Raw genomic sequence first — 15,177 nt, forward strand, 5'->3', positions numbered from 1 at the left:
TGGTGCTCTGCCTTCTGTGGGCACACAGGGAAGGAATCGCCTCTTCTCACACACCCCAAAACAATGGTCTTTTGCCTCTTTGGCAGGTCCAGACTTTTTCCCGGACTCCCTCCCAGCTAGCTCTGGTGCACTAGCCCCCTTTTGGCTGTCTTCACACAGCCAACCCCAGTCCTCTCCCTGGGGTCTAATCTCCAAAGCCTGAGCCTCAACTCCCAGCCCTCACCTGCCCTAGTGGTTGAGCAGACAAGTGTCTCAGGCTGGTGAGTGCTGGTCAGCACCAATCCTTTGTGTGGGAATCTCTCCACTTTGTCCTCTGCACCCCTGTTGCTGCACTCTCCTCCGTGGCTCCAAAGCTTCTCCCCCTCCACCTCCCGTCCCGGCCAGTGAAGGGGCTTCCTAGTGTGTGGAAACTTTTCCTCCTTCACAGCTCCCTCCCAGAGGTGCGGGTCCTGTCCCTATTCTTTTGTCTTTTTTTTTTTTTTTTTTTTTTTGGCTTTTGCCCTATCCAGGTACGTGGGGATTTTCTTGCCTTTTGGGAAGTCTGAGGTCTTTTGCCAGTGTTCAGCAGGTGTCCTGTAGGAGTTGTTCCACATGTAGATGTATTTCTGATGTATTTCTGGGGAGGAAGGTGATCTCTGCCTCTTACTCCTCTGCCATCTTGAAGGTCTTCCCAGTAATTCTCCTTCTAATGAACTCTAATTCAGTGGGGTCTTTTTTCTTAAAGAGTAGTTTCTCAGACATCTTTGTTCTGTCTTGTGAGTTCACTGCCCCTGGACGCATTGGCTACTATAGGACATTGAGCATGTGCTGCGAAATCCCCAGCATCAATGAAAGGGTGTATGAGGTCCTTGGATGAAGAGCCCAAGGCACCAAATACAGATAGTAAATCTTCCCTCTCCCCACAAAATAAAATTAAAAACCTACATCTAATAGGGAAGAAGCAGATTTGGGGGTAGAAATGTCCTTGTGTAATGTGTCAGTCCTCAGTATAAGAAGGCTGGGGACACTATTACCTGTAGCTCTATGTGAACCAAAATGGGCAAAGACCGTTATCTATGAGCTATGAATGTTCTAATATCAAAGCTGTAGTTTGGAGCTGAGAGTGTCCCATTAGGTAATATCTATTAAATAAGTAAGAGACACTTTCCAAGAGTGAGCTGAGTAGAGATAAGGATAGGGCAACCTCAGGGAACAGTTGGAGAAAGGAACCTCCACATAGGAAGAAAGTCCAAACAACTCAGATTGGTAGTCAACACAACTAAAATTTCAGCCCAGTGGCTGAGATGCAGAGGTACCTCCAGGAGTATCTTAGCTTCCCCCAAAATCCCAGAGCTGTTCAAATTTTTGTCTCACAAGGACCAAACAGTTGGTAATATATCCCTTATACTATTTTCCCATCTGTTCTGAGTACAACAGTTGGGAGGGAGAAAGAGGAGTAATTTGGAATGAAAACTTAAAAAAAAAAAAAAGTGGTAATTTAATGGTAGTAACCAAACACTTAAAAACAAGCTGCTACAGAGGAAAACTGACACTGTTGCAGCCCAGGTTCCTCAATCTGCTAGTCTAGAGCAGTATCAGGCTATTCTTATAGCTGTGTCTCCCTTCCCATGAGGCATCATGAATTGTGGGAATGCCTGTTAACTTCAAGCTAGCTGCTCTGCCTTCAGGCTACACCTTAAACTCAATTGCTTGAGGACACTACTGACACGAGGTCCTTCAGATTTATCTGCACTTAGAACTTCGCTCATGTATTCTGTTCCAGGGTAAGGAAAAGAGAGCATCGCTAAGCTATGTATTGAGAGTTGTGACAGTTACACAGCTTTCATTCTCAAAGTTCTGAGAGCAGTCTTTGAAGAGAGATCAGGGGCTGGATTACAGAAATAATCAATAAACAGCCTATAATAGGAAAGACTTTCTTGAGCCAAACAGGACTGTAGCCCAGGAGACAGCCTCTCAGCTTCGAGAAACTGCTCAGTTGATGCATATTTCTGCATAGTCTTATATTCCTTGTTCTGATAAGGCATAAACATGACAGGGGGATGTTCCTTTAAAGTTTCAAAAGAGACAAACTGAGTATCTGTACAGTGAGACAGCAGGACCCTGGTGTCTGAGAAGGGGACCTTATTTTTGATGGAGAGTTAACATGGATGCCATAGGAAAGGAGTTATTTATCCTTATCTTTAAAATGGACATTCTTTACCTTAATGGTTAAAGAGCATGTGCTGTGTGTTTGACAGGCCATGAATGAGTCTGTCTTAGTTCACAAAAAATCAAGTTGAACCATGTATAAGCCAAAAAGACTTACCCATACCTCAATATGTGAACATTTTCTCCATCAGGTTTATAATCATAAGAGGTATTAGCTTTCCTCACAGGACTGACTTGTGCACACGAGTTGAAGATTTTTCAGTGGGAGTTACCATAGTTGCATTAGAATGGGCCCTCTGAGAAGCAGGTGCCAACATGAAATTAGATGTGTCAGAGGTATACAGAGGGGAAATGCTCATGAAGGAAATGCTCATGAAGTAAGACAAAGAGGGATCCTGAGGCTGGAAAAGCCATGAAATCACAAGCAGATCTGATCTGAGAGGGAGGGAGGAAAGAAGAGGAAGGACTTAGGCTTTCGTGTATTTCTAAGAACACTTTGGCAAGGCTGCATGTAAGTCTTGAGCCAAGGGAACTCATGAGGAATCCGGTATCACACTCCAGTAGACCTGCCTTATTAGCGCTGTGCTCATCTATTGGTTGGAAGCCACTAGGGCTTAGCAATGCCATGAACTTGAGAGCACAATGATTGAGACTATCAGTCAAATATGCTCCTTGCAGTCCAATCTGAAAAGCATATTTTTTATGGCCACCACAATCCCTGCTTGCCTTGCACAGATCTCCTTCAGATTTTAGGAGAAGCTCCTCCATAGTTACTGTGGGCCTGTCTCGCTAAGGGCAAAATGGAAAGGAAGGAAGGATGAGCTCTACAGCCCCAGTTTCTGAAATTTTGCTCAGAGATACAGCTGTTACTTCAGTTGATAGATTGCATCCTAAAGGATAGGGCTCCAATTCTGTGAAGTGCTGCCTTTTGAATTGTTTTTTAGCTGTTTTTAGAAGACTGCTCTGGCATTCTGTGGGGCCAACTCCTTCTGGTTGGTGAAACTGGTAATGCTACCAGTGGATCCCATGGTTATGAGCCCTGTCCTGCATATCCTTCTCTTCAGAGTGTCTGTTCTTTCAGTACTATGTCATATGGGATGTCCTGCCTATAATCAGGCATTCAGGAAGCCCTCAAAGAGAAGTGCTGGTCAAGGCTCTGTGGGGAAAGAAAGGCAAATACATACCCAGAATAGTATGTGTCATTGGTAGTGCAAACCACTGTACTTCCTAGGATTCAAGAGGCCCAGAGGAGTTGACTTGCCACCAAGTGGCCTCCTTGAGGAATAACCCTATTATATCTGTGTTTCAGCATTGATGTCTATTGCTGACAGGCATTCAGAGGCAGCAGTCAACATTGATCATGGGGCATCTACATGGCTGGGTCCACACGTAGTCTCCTTTGCTGCTACTGTTGCTCGTTCATAATGTTAAGTGACAGTGATACTTGTACCGTAGTCTGGACCTAAAACAGCCTTCTTGCTTTGGGCCCACTCAAAGCTATACTTCCATGACTTTGGGTACATGGACTAAAGCAAGATTCCTAAGTGAGGAATACATTCTCTTCAGAATCCAAGGTGGTAGGCATTATGCTTTCTATCTGGTAAAATATGCAAGATGAAGATCTTTTACTGGTAATGATTTTTAACCATGGGCCCCCTAAAATTCACTGAAGTTCTAGGTTTTTAATGTTAAGATTTGTCTCCTACGCTTTGGAGCATGTGTGTCTTACTAAGGCCTCTATTGTACTAAACACCTCTAGCTCATTTTGCCAGATCAACATGCCATCGGTGGATGATGGTGGAGGTCCATAGGATGTCCAGTCATCTTCAAATTATATTATGACACAGGAAAAGAGTTAACATGCCCTTGAGGCAAACTGTATATGAGAACTATTGTCCATCCCCTGTTAATGGAAATTGTTTTTGGTATTTTGTCACTAAGATGGAAAACAATACATTTGCCAAATTCTCCATGTACCTCTGAAGCATTTTTGACTCTTGGTGGAGAGAAGTGTTAGAGGTTATTTGGCCTTCCCAACTCTTTGGCTCTTGCCTCACAGGCCAGCAACACCACATGGAAGTTACTCAACCTACCAAGTACAGTCATTCTAATTATCCATTAAGTGACTGAGAACTGACTTTCTCCAAAACTTCAATTACTAACTAGACTCTGCTACCCAGAGTAGAACCCCAACTCTAACAGAGGGACCAAGATTATGCTTTTGATTTCTGGGTGTCAGTGTCAACTCAAACTTTAACCTTCAATGCCTTGGTATTCCCCTCTTTTTAGTATAAAATTGCCTGAGTAAATGGCCAAAGTTATCTTTTAAGAAGGTCTCAGGAAATCATCATGGTATATAATAGGCATGATTTTTCACAGTTCTTCCACTTAGGTATCCAGGTACCTCTTTAGTTACAGTCCTAGATCTGAACACTGGCACAGGTCTGGGAACTGAGCAAGAGACTGACTTTATTGGAGTGACCATCCTCAGTCTCCTCATCCTCCATTCTTGCCTTGTTCTATGAATGGTAAGCAGAGCCTTGCTGGCTGCCCATCTATTTTGGCCCTTGGGACACAATATCCTATTAACTATCTTTAAAACTCCCTGTGGGCCAAGCCCCTTTGATTCTTGCCAGTTTTTAGAGTAATTTCAACTCTCTGGCTTGTTAAGTGCTCCCATCTGGCCTCTGCTTTGGCAAGGGGACCACAGCCATGTGCTCACAGTAGGAGTGGGAGATGACACAGGCTTTGTAAAGGGGCAGCTCCAGGTGGATCATCAGAGGCAGGGGTCCAATGTAGAATACACCCCAGAAGAGGCCAGCTAGCCCCACACATCCCACCACAGTATGAGTGAGCACTGTGGTATGATGGAGTGGGTCGCAGATGGCTATGTAGTGGTCAAAAGCCATGGCAAGGAAGATGCCTTACTCAACCGTGGCAAAGCAGTGGATGAGGAACATTTGAGCCAAGGAGGCATCCAAGCCAATGTCAACAGCACCAAATCAGAAGATTCCCAGCAGTCTGGGAATAGTGGAAGTGGACAGAACCAGGTCAATGATAGCCTATAGGCACAGGAAGAAGTACATGGGCTGGTGCAGGCAGTGCTCCACCACTACCACAGCCAGAGTGGTGACATTCCCTTCCATGGCCACCACGTATATGGAGCCAAGGGGGATGGAGAGCCAGATGTGCAGGGACTCCAATTCTGGAATGCCAGTGAGCTGGAAGGAGCTGGGTGCCGAGCAGACATTATGAAAAGTGAGCATGGCTAGTTATAAATGCACCTTCTCACATGTGCCTCAAAATGCAGTAGAAGGTTTTTTCTGGAAATAAAAGACAAGAAGATTCTTAGGTCCTATAATAAGGAATAGGTTGATTGACTAGATAAGATTCTATAAACATTCTTCAAAGTTACAGAATAATGTCACAAGTTATTACTATGTGAGGATGTCTACAGATTTATCAAGCACAAGCCAGGATACATATTTGAATGAAATGTATGGATATCTTTTTTGCAATATGACTCCCAAGGTAATGTTTTTGCATCAATGAAAGTGACCTAAGGTGGACAAGTAACTATTAAGTCATTTAACTCTTGTAGGTTGGCTATTAGGTATTTCTTAGAATCATATAAGCAGGATTCAATGTGAGAGCTCCTTGATTAGAGATGCATTGATACTGAAAGATACAGTCTGGGACTCTAGATAGACCCCTGGGACTATCTAGACTCTATGGTAAGTCAAAGCTTAATCTTGGGGCCAGCATTAGCTATTGGATGAGCTGAAATATTTAATCTGCAGGCCAAGATCACAAAGCAGATGCAGGCTGGTGAAGAAGACTCTCCGGGTGTTGGAACAAAAATGATTTCTGACAGGTGAGAGCTGATGATTGGAGCTCAGTTTGTGTCTGCCCAAAGGTAGATCCATGCAAGGGTTTACTGCTTTCTTGGAGGCTGAATGAGGATAAGATTCCAGAGGCAGAGAGTGTTCTCCCCAGGAGGGAAAAAAGATAACATTCATTGTAGAATAGCATGAAGCCTAGATGACTATTTGGCCAAAGAATCGGCCTTACTCAGAGTTCAGAACAATTGGCTAATAGGGAGATGTATATTGAGAAAGACAACATGGAAATAGTTTTATTTTTTTTAGGGTCCAAAGGATTATGCCAGAATGTGTTCCTATATACAATAGAAGAATGTCAGGGGAATAAGTATGTAAGAAGAAGCTTCGTCTTCTACATCTTGAGCCTAGTTTGTTTGAATATAGCAAAGTAGCCAGTATCTGGTCTTTAGAATTTTTCAGATCTGATTTCATATCTTAACAGTAGGAGCTTGAGGTAAATTACTTTATCCCATTAGTTAAATACAACTGACCTCATTCTACAACAAAATTAAGTAGTGTGTCCTAGAGAAGTCATGAGGATTGAATGAGAATGCAGTGTCTGAGGCACAGGAACCCTAAGTTTTGGCTCTTTAGACAGTTGAGACTAATGTGTAAAACCAAAGATACATTCAGTAAACTTCAAGAAACGTTAGAATGTCTCTCTCCAGGTAGCCATGGTGCCAGGAGGATGGCAACTCGTGTAAGCTGTTTGTAGTGACTTTATCCCACAGAATCCCTCTGCTTGAGCTGGGTTTTTCCTCCATCTCAAGGTTCTCATAGATGACTATGAATGAGAATAGAGAAAGTGTTGGCAGAAGCAGGAAAAAGGGATGGTGAAAAGGCTGAGTTACTGGGGCTGGGAAGGAAAGAGTGCACAGGAATCAGCCTGTGATTGCGGTGAGGAGGTGGGGTGAGGCAAGGCTCTAGGCTGGGGGGAACCTGTCTTGGTTTCTTACCCTTTGCATTGCTTATTCTCCATCTGTTCCTCCAGATCTCTGTTCTCTGTCCCCAGAAGCTGACATTTATGGGGTACTGCTTTTCTTTTTGCTTCCAATTTCTAGGTGGGCTCAGCCAGTGTGAGGCAGGAGATAAGAGGGTGAGACTAGACATCAAGAACTTATTCCCCCGTCCCTTTCTGCCAGGCGCACTTGGCAGTGCTGTGATTTTCTACCAAAGACCACAGCTCCTGAAAAGTGACCCCCTTCCCTGCACTTGCGTTCTGGCAACTGCATCTTGCCTTACCTGGTAGGCCTGAGTTAGGTGATGCTGCTCCCTGGGGTTAGTCCTGGGCCTCCACCATCACTTGTCAGTTTCCTTAACCCTTCCCAGGCCTCTGTAGATGATCTCTTCAGTTGCCCCCTTGACCATGACACTTCTTCTTTGGATATATCAGAACAGATCCCAATAGTATACAGTCTTCACCAGTACCTTCCCTTGAAAACTTGCCTGCTTCCTCAGAAGGACACACCTGAAAGTGGACAACTTCACAGAACTAGTTCCAAAGACAAAAGAGCTATAATCTCATTGTGGTCAAGTGCTAAATGATCTTGACCACGCTGTCTAGATTTACATTTAAAGGGGTCTTGTCTACTTTACCCCACTAAGCAAAATTGTAATCATGCAAAGAAATGTCTTACTCCAGAAAAGGGAAAATTTTTGAATAGAAAAATCAGCGGAACTTGGCAAATGAATTTGTCTTCTGTTCTGATGCTTGTCCCACTTACAGTGGTTACCTTCCTCCTATGATAGACACTGAAACATCTTGCACACTATCTTCCCTTCTGATGTTGAGTCCCATCACTACTACACCCTGGGGCAGTGGTTCCCCTCTACGTTTGGGCAGAGCAGTCATGTCGTAGGAGGACCTCACAGACCAAATTACATAAGAGGCTAAATCTATACCTAGTGAATTATGGGCATAAGAAGTGATTTCTCTTGAAAGTAGGCAGACCTCTACTACGTTCCAGACCTTATTAGATCCAAGTCTAATGTCCCCCTTCCTTTGAACTGGCCTCAAGCCCTGGAGTAGGTAGATTTGATTTTTATCCCTCTTTCCTTCCTCATACCTAACAACACATAGAGCTGTTTTCATGATGGACGTTCCATCTCCATCTCATCTCTTCCTCTTCCTGTCCATCTCCAGGAACATATGAAACTGAAAAATGTACCCACGACTCGGGGGATGCACTTCAACTGCTGGGTGGAGGTGGCTGAGCTTTGGGACTAGATTTGGTGACCGTTATTCTTTCTAAGATCTTAACACACCTTAACTTATGCCTCCCTAGTCAGAAGCCCAGCCCTCACACCTTAAACACAACTGAAGGAGGCTACAGGACAGCTCCCACCTGAGCTGTATCCAAGTACATTTACCAACACCAACCACTATTATTACCATTCTCACCCTGCTCACTACCTTCCTACGGGGCTGAATTTTGCCATTTCTCAACTCTGTCAAGTTATTTTGTCCCTGTTATTTTGTCCCGATGTTCTTTCCTGGTGTTTGAATAGAGTATTCTCACCTTCCTCACCTAGATGATCCTTACAGATGCATAATGCCACAGCTTAGGTATCACCCTAAGCAGGCCCGTCTTTGTACTTCACACACATAGTAATATGGATTGCCTGCTTACCTGCGTGTTTCCCTGAACAGAATGTAAGTTCCATGAGATTCGGGAGTGTGTTTACCTTGTTCTCTACTGTAATACCTGTTCTAACACGGTGCCTGGCTATGTTAAATAAGAATAAAATACCATGCCTTTTTAAAGCACCTGGAGGTATTTTGGAGGGTCCTGTATTGGCTAGTGAACTAGAGTCCTCTTCAGCCTCCTTGTGTGTGACTCTGTGTGGACTCCACCCTTTCTAAGTCACCTTCCAAGAGAATTCCTTCCTTTTGGGTCTTGGAGACTTATACAGGAGCATGATCTAAAGTTGGATGCCCAGGAGTCCCAAGTCTGTTCTTCCTTATGAGTTGGGAATGCTTACTGATGACTTTTACTCCTTTTCTAGATTCTCCTTGTAAGATGCTCTTACCTGGGATGGGTAGTGTCAACAAGAGCCTGGGGCTCTGCAAATGCCTCTGAGGCCTGTCACTTATAAGCATTCTGTTCAGGGGTAAAGGGAATTTCACTTCTAACCTTCCCACCATCTCAGTGGAGAAGGAAAATAGCAGGCTTTGTCCCAAAGAATGGACACAGATTCTAAAACTGAACAGTTATCTGCAGCATGTCCGGGTTGGTCCAGAGAGCTCTGGGTCTATGTAGGGGAGACTTCTTATTTGAATCATGATCCCTTGGGTCCAAGTCCTGCTCTTGCTTGTTCTCCAACCTCCCTGGAGTCTGCAGCTAGTCTAAGGACGCCAAGTAGAAATCAGAAAGGCCTTTCTAGAGGAGGGATGAAGAATCTTCTTAGGATTAGAGCTCAGCCTGGCTGTCAATCTCTAAGGAAGTTTGATATCCTTACAGCACTTGGAGATGGTGGTAGACTCCTGAATTAACTTCAAGACAGACAAGTGGTTATCACCTACAAATGAGATAGTGCAGGTTTTTCCCTCATTCTGCTTTACATTGTAAGAGAAGGACCCCAGGGACTTGAGTAGAGCAGTGCATCTCCTTTACATCTTTCTGAACCTAAACTTCCCAACCTAAAATCCCATTTCTTAGAAAGGAGGAAAACTTTTCTGTTTGGCTTATCCCCTGGTGTGTCCTAATGGGCTTCTCATGGGTTGTGGGGCATCACGCTTTAGGACATGTGACAAGACATGGCCTTTGAAGCTGAAAAGGCTTGAGTTTGCAAGCCAGCTTGGTTACATACTCACTGTGTAACCTTGAACAAGTTGTTTCATACTCAATTTTTCAAGCATAAAGTAGGAATAATACCTATCTCTGGGTAGCTCTCATAATTGAGATACTGTATAAAAAGGGACTAGTAAGGAAACATACCAGATGCTTAAACAGCATTATTATTACCATCACTGCTGTTTTTGCTTCTGGGAGGGGTTAAGCCTGAGACAGACATCCTTAAGCGTTTCCCTCAGACCAGGAGCCAATGTCAGGGCAGGAGTTAATGAACTAGAATCAATACAGAAAAAATCTAATTTTTACTTCTACACCCTTTCCAGAGGATTCTACTTCTCTCGCACCTCAGGAAAAGCTAGGAACTTCTAGAAGCTTGCTACCTGCTCCCCAATCTTAAATGTTATATTCTATGTAAAACTGCTTGTGGTTGCTGAAATATACAGGGTTATTTCTTGCTTCAATGCCTGTGCCCATGTTATACCCTCAGCCCAGTAAAAGGAGGAATTTCATTCCATACAGATTCGTATCTAATTTTCGAAACTTGGGTCAGTAATCACCTTGTCCAAATGATAAGCTCTGCCTTTTAGAGTTTAATAGATGAGCTATGTTTCTCTGTACCTGGATCTCTTGCGTGTTATTTAGAAATAAGTATTCAATAAATCAGTGCATTTAAATTGAATCACATTACAGGCTAAAATAAGGCTTCTCTCTTTAATAACTTGATTTTATGGACCAACTCAAAACAACCTCTCAACTGATGCAGAGGTATGAGGTGTGCAGAAGAGCATTAGAAATTAACTTTCTTCACCTTAAATATATATTAAATCAGATGTGTATTCAGCCTTGGAAGCAGAGATGAATCAGAAGCAACCATTATCTGTGCTCATTCTAACACTGTCCAGGAGAGGGCATTAATTTCAGAGTTAGTGCTCTTAACCAGTAGGTTATGTCCCACAGGTAATATTTGCACATCTTGAAATCACTTTACAAATACTATTTTTACCCCTAAAGTACACAGGGAATACCCAGGGAAATTGGCATTATAATTATTTTTATCTCTTTGCCACTAATCTGTTAACTTTTGGCAGTTCAGTATCCTTCCCCAACTTCTTAAAAATTCAGCCTACAGGGCTTCCCTGGTGGCGCAGTGGTTGAGAATCTGCCTGCCAATGCAGGGGACACTGGTTCGAGCCCTGGTCTGGGAAGATCCCACATGCCGCAGAGCGACTAAACCCGTGAGCCACAATTGCTGAGCCTGTGCGTCTGGAGCCTGTGCTCCGCAACGGGAGAGGCCACGATAGTGAGAGGCCCGCGCACCGCGATGACGAGTGGCCCCCACTTGCTGCAACTAGAGAAAGCCCTCACACAGAAACGAAGACCCAACACAGCCATAAATAAATAAAAAAAAAAAAAAAAAAAAATCAGCCTACAATCCCAAACAATAAGGGCTAGTGAAAATAAATGTCTTGTAAATCCAGTTCAAGAGAGCAACTAAAAACTAAGGCCCCCAAGGATGTAAAAGAGAAAGCAAAAGAAAAGAAGAGACAAGAAGCCCAAACCTTATGATTAAGCTCCACGTTGTTAGGTAAAGGGGCATTTAATTAATGCTTCTTTAATACCTTGTGCACAGAGGCATGGCTCTACAGAAGCCAAGGAGTCTCCCTTTCATCACGGATTCATGGTATGCTTCTGGCAGGGTCACTTCCTTCTTTGAGCCTGAAAGCTTTTCATCAAGACAGTGAGGGAATTGGAACAAGGTTAGCTCTCACAAGCCAGCTCTCATGTTCTCTCATGTTACCTGTGAGTCTAGGCAAGTGCCGAATGTCTTTAACATGACAGATTATATTTTTTCTTAACCATTTCTCTTCTCCTGATTTTTACGTAATTTCTAATACATAGTAGAATAGTAGAAAAGAAAAAATACCACACTGAAAAGTAACTGATACACTAACTTCCCATTCTCATTTCACTGCCAATTCAGCCAAAAGCCTTCTATAGAATTCTGATGCAGACCATGAAAACACACTGTAAGTGTTCCAAAGTCTTTTCCATATTTGGTAGTCCTGTGATTTCCATTGGCAGAACTATCTTGGACTGTCATCTGAAAATCTATCAAAAAAGTTAAGTAATAGGAATTCATATCAATGATATTGGAGAAAGAAATCCTTGAACTTATCTTACTGTGTGAACCTTCATCCATGTGCAAGATCAACAAGAAAGGTTCAACTTTAAAGGCAACATATCCCCATGAATAGAAGGGAGAACATAACACAAATAATATACAATGCTAACATTATGTACATACACATATATACAAGTGGTCTTGAAATATATTCCCAGATATTAATTGGATTAAAGTTTGGGGCAATAAAGCATTTTTTCTCATAGAGAACATTATTCTTTAAGGCACATACAGACACACATATCTGCCCTGCTGGCCTCTCACAGTTTCAGTTGATTCCAGTCATGTCCCCAGTTCATTTCCCCATATATTTATTCTCGGATTAGTGATTTTTGAACAGGTGTTCATCTCTTTACAAATACCTGTGCCATGACCGCAGAGTACTCAGATTTCTTTTTGGCATTTGATGGCATATGATGGGGAAAGTGACGAGTTGTATGACAGGAGAAGTAAAAGGTGAAGCTTAGAGTAAGTAAGACTTTATGCATAGGTCTTAGTCCCAAAAGGAAAAGAGAAGGATAGCAGCGAAAGTCATTGGAATAAAAGACCTCTCAGATGAATCAGCATTAGGATAATTCATTGCGCCATAATCCTGGCGCAAGTATGAGATACCAATGGCTGACTGGGCTCTACAGAACAAAGGAAAACATCAAGCTTGGTGTCATTAAATACCTTAATCCTTCATTTGAGTGTGCCAATTCAAGGTTAATTAGATAAGACAAACCTATCTTGCAACCTAGCTTCCGATGTGGGTCAGTCAAAGCTGAAGAGAATGTGCTGCTTCAGGCCAACATAATGATACCAGCAACCCCAAATATGTAGCTCCATTTCTGTTTATAAATTGACTATTGCATTTCTGGTTTATAACCTTAACAATGAGTTGTTACTGTTGCTCTGAAATAAGCCATTGTTCATGCACAACTCTGGTGTATGAACAGAACCCTGAGCTTGTTAGGCCAGGGAATGAAATGATTATAAGGGAAAAAATACTTGAGTGAAATGAAAATTCATCTTCTCTGAAGCTAGAAGATTAATTCTCATTCAAAATAGGAATACTGATGCTCAGTATAGGTAAAGCATTTTTTCAAATTCCTGGCTTACAAGTGTTAGAGCTAGGATATTGAATCAAACCTGAGCTCATCCTTTGTTTGAGGGAAGTGGTACACCACAGTGGTTAAGAGCATAGACATGAGCCCGCATCTGTCTGCTTCTAACTGCCAGTACTGACACTAGACATGTGTCCTGGACCAAGTTATTCCTATACCTGAACTCTTTATCCTCAACTCTTCTTGATACCCACCCCTGAGTTTCACCTCTTTAGTGAGCTTTCCCACATTCTTTAGCCCTGTATCTAGTTCCCTGTATTTATCATGAATTCCCTGTATATCCTTCATCCTACCCATAAATTTTCTCTGAGCCTGAACCCATCCAATCCCTAGCCTCCCCATATCCACTCTTTTGTAGGGCATTGATAGCCTACTCCGTTCTGTGTTTTCCACACGTGGGAGGATTTTGTTAGAACTTAAAACAACCATGGATATACAATTAGATGGGAATCCCCTTCTGATATACATCCTCATACACATTCGTATTTGGCTAGATACCACTTGGAAATGTCAGTTAATTTGGGTGTCAGAATGACCTGGCAAGTGTTAAGTTGTATTATCCTAATTAAAAAATACCTTCTAATTCTTAGCCATTGAATGAAATCCCTATCCCAGCATCACCAAGTACTCCTCTTGTCTTATGTTCTCAGCCCCTTATTGCCTTGTGCTGCTATACTTTGGTTCCTCTGCTATCATCTCCTGAAGCTTTTTCCTTTTTACTAAAAGGAAATGTATAACAATACAATAGGCAGCTAATGCTCAAAGGACCTAAACTCCCCAGTGGCTTTCAGGTAAGGTTTTTTTTTTTTTTTTAAACATCTTTATTAGAGTATAATTGCTTTACAATGGTGTGTCAGTTTCTGCTTTATAACAAAGTGAATCAGTTATACATAAACATATGTCCCCATATCTCTTCCCTCTTGCATCTCCCTCCCTCCCACCCTCCATATCCCACCCCTCTAGGTGGTCACAAAGCACTGAGCTGATCTCTCTCTGCTATGCGGCTGCTTCCCACTAGCGATCTACTTTACGTTTGGTAGTGTATATATGTCCATGCCACTCTCTCACTTTGTCCCAGCTTACCCTTCCCCCTCCCCATATCCTCAAGTCCATTCTCTAGTAGGTCTGCATCTTTATTCCCGTCTTGCCCCTAGGTTCTTCTGACCATTTTCTTTTTTTTTTTCTTTTAAATTCCATATATATGTGTTAGCATACGGTATTTGTTTTTCTCTTTCTGACTTACTTCCCTCTGTATGACAGTCTCTAGGTCCATCCACCTCACTAAAAATAACTCAGTTTCGTTCCTTTTTATGGCTGAGTAATATTCCATTGTATATATTTGCCACATCTTCTTTATGCATTCATCTGTTGATGGACACTTAGGTTGCTTCCATGTCTTGGCTATTGTAAATAGAGCTGCAATGAACATTTTGGTAGGTGACTTTTTTTTTTCTTTAACATCTTTATTGGAGTATAATTGATTTACAATGATGTGTTAGTTTCTGCTTTATAACAAAGTGAATCAGTTATACATATACATATGTTCCCATATCTCTTCCCTCTTGCATCTCCCTCCCTCCTACCCTCCATATCCCACCCCTCTAGGTGGTCACAAAGCACCGAGCTGATCTCCCTGTGCTATGCAGCTGCCTCCCACTAGCTATCTATTTTACGTTTGGTAGTGTATATATGTCCATGCCACTCTCTCACTTTGTCACAGCTTACCCTTCCCCCTCTCCGTATCCTCAAGTCCATTCTCTAGTAGGTCTGTGTCTTTATTCCCATCTTGCCCCTAGGTTCTCCATGACCATTTTTTTTCTTAGATTCCATATATATGTGTTAGCATATGGTATTTGTTTTTCTCTTTCTGACTTACTTCACTCTGTATGACAGACTCTAGGTCCATCCACCTCACTACAAATAACTCAATTTCGTTTCCTTTTATGGCTGAGTAATATTCCATTGTATATATGTGCCACATCTTCTTTATGCATTCATCTGTTGATGGACACTTAGGTTGCTTCCATGTCCTGGCTATTGTAAATAGAGCTGCAGTGAACATTTTG

At 42.5% G+C, this 15,177-nt stretch overlaps 1 pseudogene across 1 annotated transcript; it reads right to left on the reverse strand.

Annotated features, from left to right (window-relative positions):
- Positions 1–458: 458 nt before the first annotated feature.
- LOC309605081 (olfactory receptor 52M1-like) lies at positions 459–10,729 on the reverse strand (annotated as a pseudogene). Its single transcript has one exon. The product of its transcript is annotated as an olfactory receptor 52M1-like (transcript).
- Between the last annotated feature and the right edge of the window lie 4,448 nt (positions 10,730–15,177).

This window comes from Balaenoptera borealis (assembly GCF_965194805.1).
Source record: "Balaenoptera borealis genome assembly, chromosome: 11".
Taxonomy (NCBI): Eukaryota; Metazoa; Chordata; class Mammalia; order Artiodactyla; family Balaenopteridae; genus Balaenoptera; species Balaenoptera borealis.